Here is a 12,571-nt window from a genome sequence, read left to right as displayed (position 1 = left end):
CTATTTTGACAAGTAAATTCAGAGAGCTGTTTCTAGAAAGCATTCCAAATTTAATAACAGATATCAGCTGCAGTGAGGTTTCTTCTTTTTAAATGGTTAACTCATCTCTGTGTTATCCAAGTAAGAGTCTCTTTAATGAAACAGAAAATAAAGTATTTCCCCAAACTACCCATCAGTATACTTTCTTATTCTTTGCAATGGCTGATGTTAAATGAAAGCATTTTACGACTGTTACAGAATAGTAGCAGAAATGTACAGTTCTCAGGGCCATTCCCCATATTCATATATAGCAGCCAAAGGATTTTACTAAGTATAAATGGTTGAGAAAAATGTACTGGTTTCAATCATCAATGAAGATATTCTAGGTTCTGAAAATTCCATATGGAGAACCATATACTCTAGGTTCAGCAAAATGTTTCATGTGGTATAAAATGAAAAAAGTATAACAAACTTTAACACTAAAATTTATATTTCGTAAGAGCTTGAATTTTTAGATTTTAAGAGAAGACAATAATAATATACAAAGTATAGAGTAATTCTAATTGTAATAATTTAACTGTAGGACTTCCCTGGTGGCGCAGTGGTTAAGAATCCGCCTGCTAATGCAGGGGACACGGGTTCGAGCCCTGGTCCGGGAAGATCCCGCATGCCACGGAGCAACCAAGCCCGTGTGCCACAACTACTGAGCCTATGCTCTGGAGTCCGAGAGCCACAACTACTGAGCCGGCGTGCCACAACTACTGAAGCCAGAGCGCTTAGAGCCCATGCTCTGCAACAAGGAAAGCCACCTCAATGAGAAGCCCGCGCACCACAACGAAGAGTAGCCCCCGCTTGCTGCAACTAGAGAAAGCCCGCGCACAGCAACGAAGACCCAACGCAGCCAAAAATAAATAAATAAATTTATAAAAAATAATGATAAACAGAATACAGAGCCCAGAAAAAATAATAATGATAATAATTTAACTGTAACAGTGATTTTAAACAAAAGGCTTTCATTTGAAGTGTAGTACAAATCAGAGGAGAGTTAGAGAAAAGGTTCATTAAAAGGTGCAATTTTCTAGGCTTGGAAATTATTTTCCTCTTGAAAATAATTAGGAAAGTAAGAAAATGCAAAAGAGGCAAATAACCATACTGTAACAGTAGTAAACTGTGTTAACTCAAAACTGACTGCACCAGGCTGCAGAAACGCTCAAAGCACACTTACCTCTCCCTCTGTGCTTCCACAATACTAAGTACCTGCCTTCATACTAGCAATTACTATACTGTTGTCTGTCTGTCTCCTCCTCTCCCCTTAGGGCACAAAAGAAAATAATTCTATTTCTTGCACCCATATACACACTCAGCAAAAGGCTGCTGAATAAATAAGCAAACAAAGCTTTATGAATTCATTTCAGAGTCAACAACAAAACCTAAATGTTCATTTCTAGATATTCTGATTGAAAAAACCAGAAACTTCATATCAAAAATTTAAATGAAAAATAATAAAATCACAGATTTCAGATGGTTAAAGACAAATAAAACTAGAGGGTAACAATGGGGCATAAGGGACTTCCCTGGCAGCCCAGTGGTTAAGACTCCATGCTTCCACTGCAGGGGGCACGGGTTTGATCCCTGGTCAGGGAACTAAGATCCTGTAAGCTGTGTGGTGCAACCAAAAAAATTTTTTAAATTTTAAAAATTAAAAATAAATAAAATGTATAGTACTTAAGCAAATCATCACTATTTTTTAAAAATATTTATTTATTTGGTTGCACTGGGTCTTAGTTGCGGCACATGGGCTTCTCAGTTGCAGCATGCGAACTCTTAGTTGTAGCATGCATGTGGGATCTAGTTCCCTGACCAGGAATGGAACCCGGGCCCCCTGCATTGGGAGTGCAGAGTCTTAACCACTGCGCCACCAGGGAAGTCCCAAGTCATTACTATTTTTAAGATGTTCTGATTTTTCTGCCATTATGTACCCTCATTCTGAAAACAAGGGAGGAGTATGCAAAACCACTGCATACCAGGATTCTCTTAGCCTTCTGGGGAAAGGTTCTATCACAATGGTTCCCAGAACTCTGAATTTCACAGACCAGCAAGTGTTTTTGAACTGAGATAGGGCCGACAACTTTTTATTTTCCCAAATAAGGCAGGAAAAAAAAAAAAAAACAACTACCTACCCACACCCACAAATCCTACCATCTAATATCGTCATAGTTTCATAAAAGGACGTTTAAAAACGTGAACAAGTTGGAAGATCGTAATCTCTGAATAAAGGCTTTTCCTTCCAAGAACGGAAACCTTATAAACACACGCATGCACAAACCCTCAAGACAATATGAACCTGAACCAATATTTTTGGGACTACTATTTCACTACTATGTCAGGCTATTTCATTTTATTAGTTATTTACTTTGTGAAAAAAAAATCCCATAATTTAAACAAGTTATACAGTCTGAAATTTTTTAAAGGCTAATTTAAATTAAAACTCCCAGCATGCTGGGAAACCATTTCCAAATGCTAGAAAAAGAGAGACAACGATGGCTACTGGCAAGAATGCATGAAAGATGAATGTAACCTGATTTCTTTTAGAAATAGCTTAGCTGCTCTTTTGTCTCATTGGCTGGTGAATTTATAATGCTTTTTTACTCATGTGTTTCCCCCACTAAGTTCTTAAGGTCTGTATTTTTAACAAGACTTAACTGTAGCACCTTTTTTTCTTTTAAACTGCAATGGAATATATCAAATTTTATTACTGTTATTAGGGATATTACAGTCAAACCATAGAGCTTCAAAACTTCCCATAGAAGCTAAAGTTTAAAACATAAGATGCTATTTTATGACACATTAAAAAAAAAAAAGAAAAAAGAGAAAGGAAAAAAAGGAACAAGTCCAAACCTCATTCCAAAATGATCTAAGTTAGAAAACTCTTCAAAATCCAGAGGAAAGTCTATGAAATAATAAGGAAAATAAAAGTCTCCCCTGGGTTAAGGATGTTTAAAGCAATCATCACTTCATGGTTTCAGTTTTAAGAAGGGCTAACAACTTTCTAGTTCAGTCATCCACTGCAGATCTATTTCAATGGAAGGAAGAAATTTTTTTTTAACTTTTATTTTATTATTATTATTATTTTTGGCCATGCCGTGCAACTTGAAGGATCTTTGTTCCCTGACCAGGGATCAAATCCGTGGCCCCTGCAGTGGAAGTGCAGAGTCCTAACCACTGGACCGCCAGGGAATTCCCAGAAGGAATAGCTTTTTAAAAATCAAATTCATTTTACTTTGCATAATCAGCTCTGTATCATTAATATTTTCCCCAAAATTAAAAAAAAATAACAGCAATTGATTTTAAGTTTCTTTTAAATATATCAACGTATCTTATACAAGTATTTCTGCTATTGCACAGAACTTCTTGTATAGCTGATCCTTGAACAAGGCGGGAATTAGGGGCGTCTACCCTCCTCCACTCAGTTGAAATCTGCATATAACTATTGGGTTGGCCAAAAAGTTCCTTCAGTTTTCAAGTAAAAATAAAAGACACATTTTTCATTTTCACCAAGAACTTTACTGAACAATGTATTCACCATTTTGTTCCACTACCTTCTGCCATTTTTCAGGCAACTTCATAATTCCATCTTCCCAAAACTTTTTATCTTTTTGAGCAAAGAACTGTTCCAGGTGTCTTTTACAGTCTTCCAGGGAATTGAAATTTTTCCCATTAAGAGAATTTTGTAAAGATTGAAATAAATGGAAATCTAAAGGTGGAATGTCTGGTGAATACAGTGGATGAATCAGAACTTCCCAGACAAGCTGTAACAGTTTTTGCCTGCTCATCAAAGAAACATGCAGTCTTGCGTTATCCTGATGGAAGATAATGCATTTTCTGTTGACTAATTCCAGACGCTTTTCGACAACTGCTGCTTTTGGTTGGTCTAACTGGGAGCAGTACTTGTTGGAATTAATCATTTGTTTTCAGGAAAGAGCTCATAATAGAGGACTTCCTTCCAATCCCACCATATACACAGCATCACCTTCTTTGTTTTTTGGGTTTTTTTAAATAAATTTATTTATTTATTTTTGGCTGCATTGGGTCTTCGTTGCTGCGCGCAGGCTTTCTCTAGTTGCAGCAAGCGGGGGCTTCCCTTTGTTGTGGAGCATGGGCTCTAGGTGCATGGGCTTCAGTAGTTGTGGCTCGTGGGCTCTAGAGCGCAGGCTCAGTAGTTGTGGTGCACGGGCTTAGTTGCTCCGCGGCATGTGGGATCTTCCCAGACCAGGGCTCGAACTGTGTCCCCTGCACTGGCAGGTGGATTCTTAACCACTGTGCCACCAGGGAAGTCCCAACATCACCTTCTTTGGATGAAGACCAGCCTTTGGTGTGGTTGATGGAAGTTCATTTCACTTGCCCCATGATCTCTTGTGTTCCACATTATTGTACAGTATCCACTTTTCATCGCCCGTCACAATTTGTTTTAAAAACAGAACATTTTCGTTACGTTTAAGTAGAGAATCGCATGCGGAAATATGGTCAAGAAGGTTTTCTTCACCTAACTTATACGGAACCCAAACATCAAAGCGATCAACATAACCAAGCCAGTGCAAATGATTTTCAACACTTGATTGATTTGGATATTTTGAGCATGTCGGTTATCTCCTGCGTGCTATAACGTTGATTGTTTTCAATTAATGTCTCGATTTGATCGCTGTCAACTTCAACTGGTCTACCCGACCGTGGAGCATCGTCCAGCGAGAAATCTCCAGCATGAAACCTCACAAACCACTTTTGACGCATTTTATCAGTCACAGCACCTTCTCCATACACTGCACAAATCTTTTTGTGAGTTTCAGTTGCGTTTTTACCTTTCTTGAGATAATAAAGCATAATATGTGCCAAAAATGTTGCTTTTTTTCTTCCATCGTCAATATTCAAATGGCTACACAAAAATTCACCAATTTTGATGGTTTTTTTTTAAGTGCACGCTGATATGACAGCTGCCACAATACAATCTAACAAAATTGTTTTGAATCAAGTTAAAGACAACTAAGTGCTACTAGAGCCATCTTACGGAAACGCCCAACGAACTTTTTGGCCAACCCAGTAACAGCCCTCCTTATATGCGGTTCCTCCATATCCACCCCCAGATGGTGTATTACTGTAGCATTTACTACTGGAAAAAGAAAATCCCTGTATAAGTGGTCCCGTGCAGTTCACACCTGTTGCTCAAGGGTCAACTATATAAGTATTTCCTTCTTCAGAAGAAGAAAAAGTTCATACAGAAGAAGGAAAATTTCAGTAATGTATTGGATTTGGTGGTACTGACTTGCCGTTTGACCCAGCAAGTTAATTTTCAGGTATCTTTCCAACACAAACATCTATACATGTGCACAAGTAGAGGTTTGCTGCATCTTCTCTGTAATGACAAAAACTTGCAACTACCTAAAAGTCCATTTATAGGACTTCCCTGGTGGTCCAGTGGTTAAGACGTAGCTCTTCCACTGCAGGCGGCACGGGTTCAGCCTCTGGTCGGGGAAGTTCTGCATGCTGCGCAGTGCGGCCAAAGAGGAAAATGAAAGTCCATTAATGGAAGAATGGCTATGTAAATTATGCTATATCTAAGCTACAGAATTTAAAGCACTAGTTTTTTAAAATGTGGGTATGCCAGCATATATTGGCATGAAGAGATCTCCAAAAACTGCAAAATAATATAATTAATACCACTTACGTTAAATAATAAATCAATGGCTGCCCATCAGAATCGTCTGAGAACTATTAAAACTCAGATTCTTAAGCCCATTCAAGCCAATCTAATCAAAATCTCTGGGGGGGCTGGATCCCAGGCATTTTTATTTTTAAGGGAGCACCTGAACAACTCTTTCACAGCCAGTTCAACAACAACAAAGGAACAAATCAAAATTGTATATCCACATAGGTATCTATATCTATATATATATGCATAGAAAAATGATCTAGAAAGACACACGTCAAAGTTAGGAGCAGCACCTCTGAAGAGGGAAAGAAGGAGGCTTTGCCTTTTTAAAATTAATTTTTAACAGCCAAATATTGATATATCATACAGACAAAACCATAGAGAGGTACAGCCACAGTGGGAAACAGTATGACAATTTCTCAAAAAAATCAGTCAGAATTACCATATGATCCAGCAACTTCACTCCTGGATATATACCCAAAAGAACTGAAAGCTGGGACTCAAACAGGTATATGTATACCCATGTTCATAGCAGCGCTGCTCACAACAGCAAAAAGGTAGAAACAACTCAAATGTCTATCAGTGGATAACGGATAAACAAAATGCAGTATACACACGTAACAGAATATTATTTAGCCTTAAACAGGAAGGAAATTCTGACACATGCTACAAGGAGAAGCCTGAAGACATTATGCTAAGTGAAACAAGCCAGACATGAAAGGATAAGTACTACATGATTCCGATTATGTGAGGTACCTAGAGTACTCAAGTTATACAGCAAAGTAGAATGGTGGTTGCCAGGGGAGCTAGAGGGTGGGGAGAACAGGGAATTATTGTTCAATGTGTATGGAGTTTCAGTCAGGGAAGATAAAAACATTCTGGGATGAATAACGGTGATGGTTGCACAATAATGTGAATGTACTCAATGCCACTTAACTGTACAGTTAAAAATGATTAAAATGGTAAACTTCATGTTATATAAATTTACCACAATTTTTAAAAACTGCATAGGACTACCCTGGTGGTGCAGTGGTTAAGAATCCTCCTGCCAATGCAGGGGACACGGGTTCGAGCCCTAGTCAAGGAAGATTCCACATGCGGTGGAGCAACTAAGCCTGTGCGCCACAACTACTGAGCCCACACGCCACAACTACTGAAGCCCGCGCACCTAGATCCCGCGCTCTGCAACAAGAGAAGCCACTGCAATGAGAAGCCCACGCACCGCCACGAAGAGTAGCCCCCACTCACCGCAACTAGAGAAAGCCCGCACACAGCAACGAAGACCCAATGTAGCCAAAAATAAATAAATAAAATAAATTTTTAAAAAATTTAAAAAAAAGAATTTTTAACAAACAAATATACATATATATTCCTAAGCAATACACTGCTTAGTTGTTAAATGTAGCTGCAGTTCATTTTCACTGCAGTGCAAAACCTTGTTGTATCAGTCATAATTTATCCTTGTTGAATGAAATCAGTTGTTTCCAATGTTTTGCTCTTATGAAATAATGAGCATTTTTTAGCTTCTCTAGAATAGTGGCTTTCAAATTTTGACAGCAACCACAATAAGAAAATACATTTCACCTCACAAATCAGTCTACCCACACATACACAGATACATAGCTAGGAATAAGTTTCACAAAATAATACCCTTACAGTAAAGTACACTGATATTTTCTATTGTATTTACCAGTTAAGAAAATAGTTGGTCAAATGCCACTAAATTGTCTTCATTCTAATGGGCTGCAAGCCACAGGCTGAAAAACAACGCTCTAGAGTACATATTTAGGAGTGAAATTGCTGGGTGTAGGTTATACATCTTTACTAGATAATGTCAAACTGTCTTTCAAAGTGACTGTTCCAATTTACACTCCCACCTGCAGTGTCAGCAAGTGATTTTAATTTGACTTGATTTTAAAATAATAAAGGGGCTTTAAAAGTCTAGCAAATGTGGGGCTTCCCTGGTGGCGCAGTGGTTGAGACCCTCCCTGCCTGCCAATACAGGGGACACGGGTTCGAGCCCTGGTCTGGGAAGATCCCACGTGCCGCGGAGCAGCTGGGCCCGTGAGCCACAATTACTGAGCCTGCGCGTCTGGAGCCTGTGCTCCGCAACAAGAGTGGCCGCGATAGTGAGAGGCCCACGCACCGGGATGAAGAGTGGCCCCCGCTTGCCACAACTAGAGAAAGCCCTCGCACAGAAACGAAGACCCAACACAGCCATAAATAAATAAATAAACAAATACTTTAAAAAAGTCTATCAAATGCTTTTGCTCAATTATTAAAGTATCATGTTTCCTGTTAGTCTATTGGTGAAATGTTATATTAATTGATTTTTTAAAAATATTTATTTATTTATTTGGCTGTGTTGGATCTTAGTTGCGGCACCCGGGGCCTTAGTTGCAACATGTGGGATTAGCTGCAGCATGCAGGATCTAGTTCCCTGATCAGGGATTGGAACCCGGGCCCCCTGCACTGGGAGCGCAGTCTTAACCATAGGACCATCACTGGACCACCCTACTAATTGATTTTCTAATGTTAAAACAAGCTTGCATTCCTCAGATAAACTGAATTAGGCCACAGTTTATTATATGTTTTACAATGCTAGATTCATTCTGCTAATGTTTAGTTTAGGATTTTTGCATCTATGCTCATGAGAGACACAACATATAATTTCTTTCTTGTACTGTCCATTCCTGGTTTTGGAATCAAAATCATGCTAGTTTCATAAACTGATTTGGGGACTGTTCCTTGCCCCCCATTCTCTGGAAGAGTTTACATAAAACTGGAATTATCTGTTCCTAGAATATTTGGCAGAAATTGCTTGCAAATCTATATAGGCCTGGAGTTTTCTTTCTTTTAATGAAGGTTTATTTATTTATTTATTTATTTTTTTGGCTGCGTTGGGTCTTCGTTGCTGCACGCGGGCTTTCTCTAGTTGCGGCAAGCGGGGCTTTCTCTTCGTTGCAGTGCGCAGGTTTCTCATTGCGGTGGCTTCTCTTATTGCGGAGCACCGGCTCTAGGCGCGCGGGCTTCAGTAGTTGTGGCACGCGGGCTCAGTAGTTGTGACTTGTGGGCTCTAGAGCGCAGGCTCAGTAGTTGTGGCGCAGGGGCTTAGTTGCTCCGCAGCATGTGGGATCTTCTCGGACCAGGGCTCAAACCCGTGTTCCCTGCATTAGCAGGTGGATTCTTTTTTTTTTTCGTTTTTTCTTTTTTTAATTTTTGGCTGCATTGGGTCTTTGTTGCTGTGCGTGGGCTTTCTCTAGTTGTGGCGAGCAGGGGCTACTCTTCGTTGCTGTGCGCGGGCTTCTCATTGTGGTGGCTTCTCCTGTTGTGGTTGTGGCTCACGGGCTCTAGAGCGCAGGCTCAGTAGTTGTGGCCCACAGGTTTAGTTGCTCCGTGGCATGTGGGATCTTCCCGGACCAGGGCTCGAACCCATGTCCCCTGCATTGGCAGGCGGATTCTTAACCACTGCGCCACCAGGGAAGCCCCTGCAGGCGGATTCTTAACCACCGCGCCACCAAGGAAGTCCCTGGAGTTTTCTTTGTGAGACTTTTCCATCCACTGATTCCATTTCTTTTGTAATAGGACTACTTGAGTTAGTCTCACTAGCCAGAATCAACTATAGCTTTTACTACCATACAATTTAAACTTAAACTAGTGACAAAACATAGATGTGAGCTACACGGATGCCATCTAAGCAATGGGTAAATGCCCTTGAACAAGTTTTATCTGTTCTGAAAACTTTCAATTTATGATGAGCCAACTAACCTCTTCTAATCTCCAACAGACGTCACCAAAAAGTCTGTTCACTTACACAGCCCCCACGTCTATGACCTGCTTCTTCTCCACTAGATTCCTTTCTTCCCCACTACATTGTACACTCCTTGAGATCAGAGACTAAGTCATATTCATCTTTGTACATCTAGCACATTAGTAGTTACCTTATCAATATAAATACATTTTAATGAATGAAGATCACAAGGTCCCTTACTGAAGAGCTTAATGTTAGTGACTCACTTCTGGGTTGCCAAGTGTACTCCTGAAGCGTTTAGTGTTGAAGAACTCATATCAGACCATTCTTTCACATGGCCCTCCTTGTGACCAAAAGCACATCTACTAAGACAGTTTGCCTTAGTTGGTAGTACGATATAAAATAGGTTTTTCTTCACTGATGAAGCTACTGAAATAAAAATAAATCTTGAACTACTTGCTGCACCTGAACTCCTTGCTAACCAAATGAGTCAACTAAGTATAAAACTGTAAAATGAACAATAGGGATGACACTTTAAAATGATCAGGGGGAAAATGCCAGGATATTATTCTATGACAGATTACAAATAACTGCCATCATTCAATCATAGATTCTAAGATGCCTGGAATTTTTGAAGACATACTAATCCTTATGGAAATCTGCATGTTGCCAAGGGCCTAGCTGAAAAAACAAAAAACAAACAAATAAGCAAGCCCCCACTCCCTTACCCCAAACTGCCAATTTTTAATAGTGCTAAGTCCCAGAAGAAAAACATTAACGGGAGGCCACAAAGAATGATAAGCATTAGAATCATAGCACTGGGACTTCCCTGGTGGTCCAATAGTTAAGACTCCTCGCTTCTACTGCAGGGGACGCAGGTTCGATCCCTGGTCAGGGAACTAAGATCCCGCATGCCGCACAGTGGAGCCAAAAAAAAAAAAAAAGAATCATAGCACTTTAGAAGCGGGACTTAAAGTCATTTTGGCCAAACCATTTTTAAAAGCATTTTAAAATTCAAGTAAAACTTACTATCCCGATCCACATTTGTCAAAACCCACAGAACTTTACAGCACAGAGTCTTAATGTATGCAAATTTTTAAAGGACTTATTAGGAAGGAGTGAGACTATGACTAAAGAATCTAACTGTATAACAAATATATAAAACAGTCATGAGTGGATGAAAACTCGCTGACTACATGAGTGGCATCTGTAACACTAAATGCAAAAGGAACTGCATGTAAGCACTAGACTCTGCTTGAACTTGTTTCCCACAGAAACACAGTTAATTCTAATACAGCTGTATATGTATAAGGAAGCTGAACAATTAGTAGATGAATGGTGGATGGCAGTAGCCAAGCTTCTCACTGTTGGAGTGGGAATTTACAGACAAGTGAGGGAAGGAGTGTAGAATGATCATGCGATAATAGATCAGAGTAGAGATACAATATAGTATAGATGATTACATATAGAAATATTTATAGATTTATATATACACAGGGGTTAGTATATATACATATATATCCTTGCACTGTCAGCTGAGAGGGCCTAGAAGCAACAACACCCCCAGTAGCAATAAGTATATCTAGCACCCAGATCCTGATTTTTTTTTTTTTTGGGGGGGGTGCTGCACTGGGTCTTCATTGCTGCGCGCGGGTTTTCTCTAGTTGCGGCGAGCAGGGGCTACTCTTCATTGCGGTGCGCGGGCTTCTTATTGTGGTTGCTTATCTTGTTGCAGAGCAAGGGCTCTAGGCGTGTGGGCTTCAGTAGTTGTGGCACATGGGCTCAGTAGTTGTGGCTCACGGGCTCTAGAGCGCAGGCTCAGTAGTTGTGGCACACGGGCTTAGTTGCTCCAAGGTGTGTGGGATCTTCCTGGACCAGGGCTTGAACCCGGGTCCCCTGCATTGGCAGGCGGGTTCTTAACTACTGCACCACCAGGGAAGTCCCCTGATCTTGATTTCTAATACCATTTTCCAGTAAAAGGAACAATGGCTTCTTGGTGAAATGGCAGAACTAGGACTAGGACAGGAACTATACACGATGAGCCTGAATAACTCTGTAGCGCCAGAAAGCAAGGGTGTGATTCAAAAACAAGACATCTATGGGATTATATCAAAAGAACATAAGAGACAAATGAAAGAACTCCTGATGGCCAAAGCTGAAACAATTTGAGCACAAAATAAATATCCATGAGTTCATACTAACATAAATGATTGAAAAAGGGGCGGAAAAAAATAAAGAAGAGGGGAGAGAAATCTCCCTTGCAAATTTCCAAATGATTCATGTAGATTCTCCCCCTTCCAGTAGGTGTGGCTTAATTTCCCTCATCTTCCTAATTTGTCTCCACCTAGGTAAAATTCTTATTAGCATACGATGTAGCTTGATACTCAGCTAGTTTTACAGTGGATAGAAAATAATTTTTCTTTTTTTTTTCCTTCGGCTAAGACAACAAAAGAGATGATTTACTGTACATGTGTTATAGTCAACCACACTGAGAACAGAACTAGTCCAGAATGTCACAGGTCCAGGACAAAGGACCGAAGGGGACTGATTTGGTATGAGCACGAAGGGTCTCTCAAATGTGGTGGAAGCAATCAGGTGGCAATGGATGCTCTAGATCCACTGAGACAAGTTCTAGATGTTAAGCATGAAATCCAACAATTTGCACCAGTGTCCCTGGCCTCTGGTTTTCCTTGTTTCTGCTCCTGTGGCTTCCATGCTGCACAAGCTAGCGGTTTATCTGGACCTCTGCCTCATCTTTCTTCTTTTGTGCCTATTCACTTCTTCCTCCACTTGACTCTCAGAGCACCCAAGTTTCTAAGAAGATGGCACTAAGGCCGAGAGAGCTAGAAAATAATTTCAACCACAAGAGTGCTGCATAAATTCATTCTTTATACCTTGGGCAAATAAAACTTTCATGTATATCTATGCCAGGAAATTCACAATGGGGAAATGAAGGTTAAAAATAAAGAAATGAAAACCAACCAGTACTTTCCATTACAAGGCATCAAGATAGCGCCCAAGACCTCACTTCCAACCGTCATATGATTGCCAATTTGTTTACCTCCCCAAGCGTTCCTTTACATTTGCACACCCACAACTAGACTGCTAGTTTAAGTAGCTGACTTAAGAATTAAATA

General features: G+C 40.1%; 1 protein-coding gene across 5 annotated transcripts in view; it reads right to left on the bottom strand.

Annotated features, from left to right (window-relative positions):
- Nucleotides 1-12,571, bottom strand: part of FBXO42 (F-box protein 42) — an 88,798-nt gene that overhangs the window by 55,052 nt on the left and 21,175 nt on the right. The window contains exon 1 of one of the 5 annotated variants that reach the window (XM_082416559.1): nt 5,413-5,513. The exons of the other annotated variants lie outside the window; for them this stretch is intronic. The gene's annotated coding sequence lies outside the window, so the exon portion shown is untranslated. Of the gene's footprint in view, nt 1-5,412; nt 5,514-12,571 lie in introns of those variants that run through there. 5 annotated transcript variants of the gene reach the window in all.

The sequence above is a fragment of the Balaenoptera physalus genome, assembly GCF_965194825.1.
Source record: "Balaenoptera physalus genome assembly, chromosome: 1".
Classification (NCBI taxonomy): domain Eukaryota; kingdom Metazoa; phylum Chordata; class Mammalia; order Artiodactyla; family Balaenopteridae; genus Balaenoptera; species Balaenoptera physalus.
The sequence above is the reverse complement of the archived record's forward strand: the minus strand, read 5'-3'. Positions and strand labels throughout refer to the sequence as shown.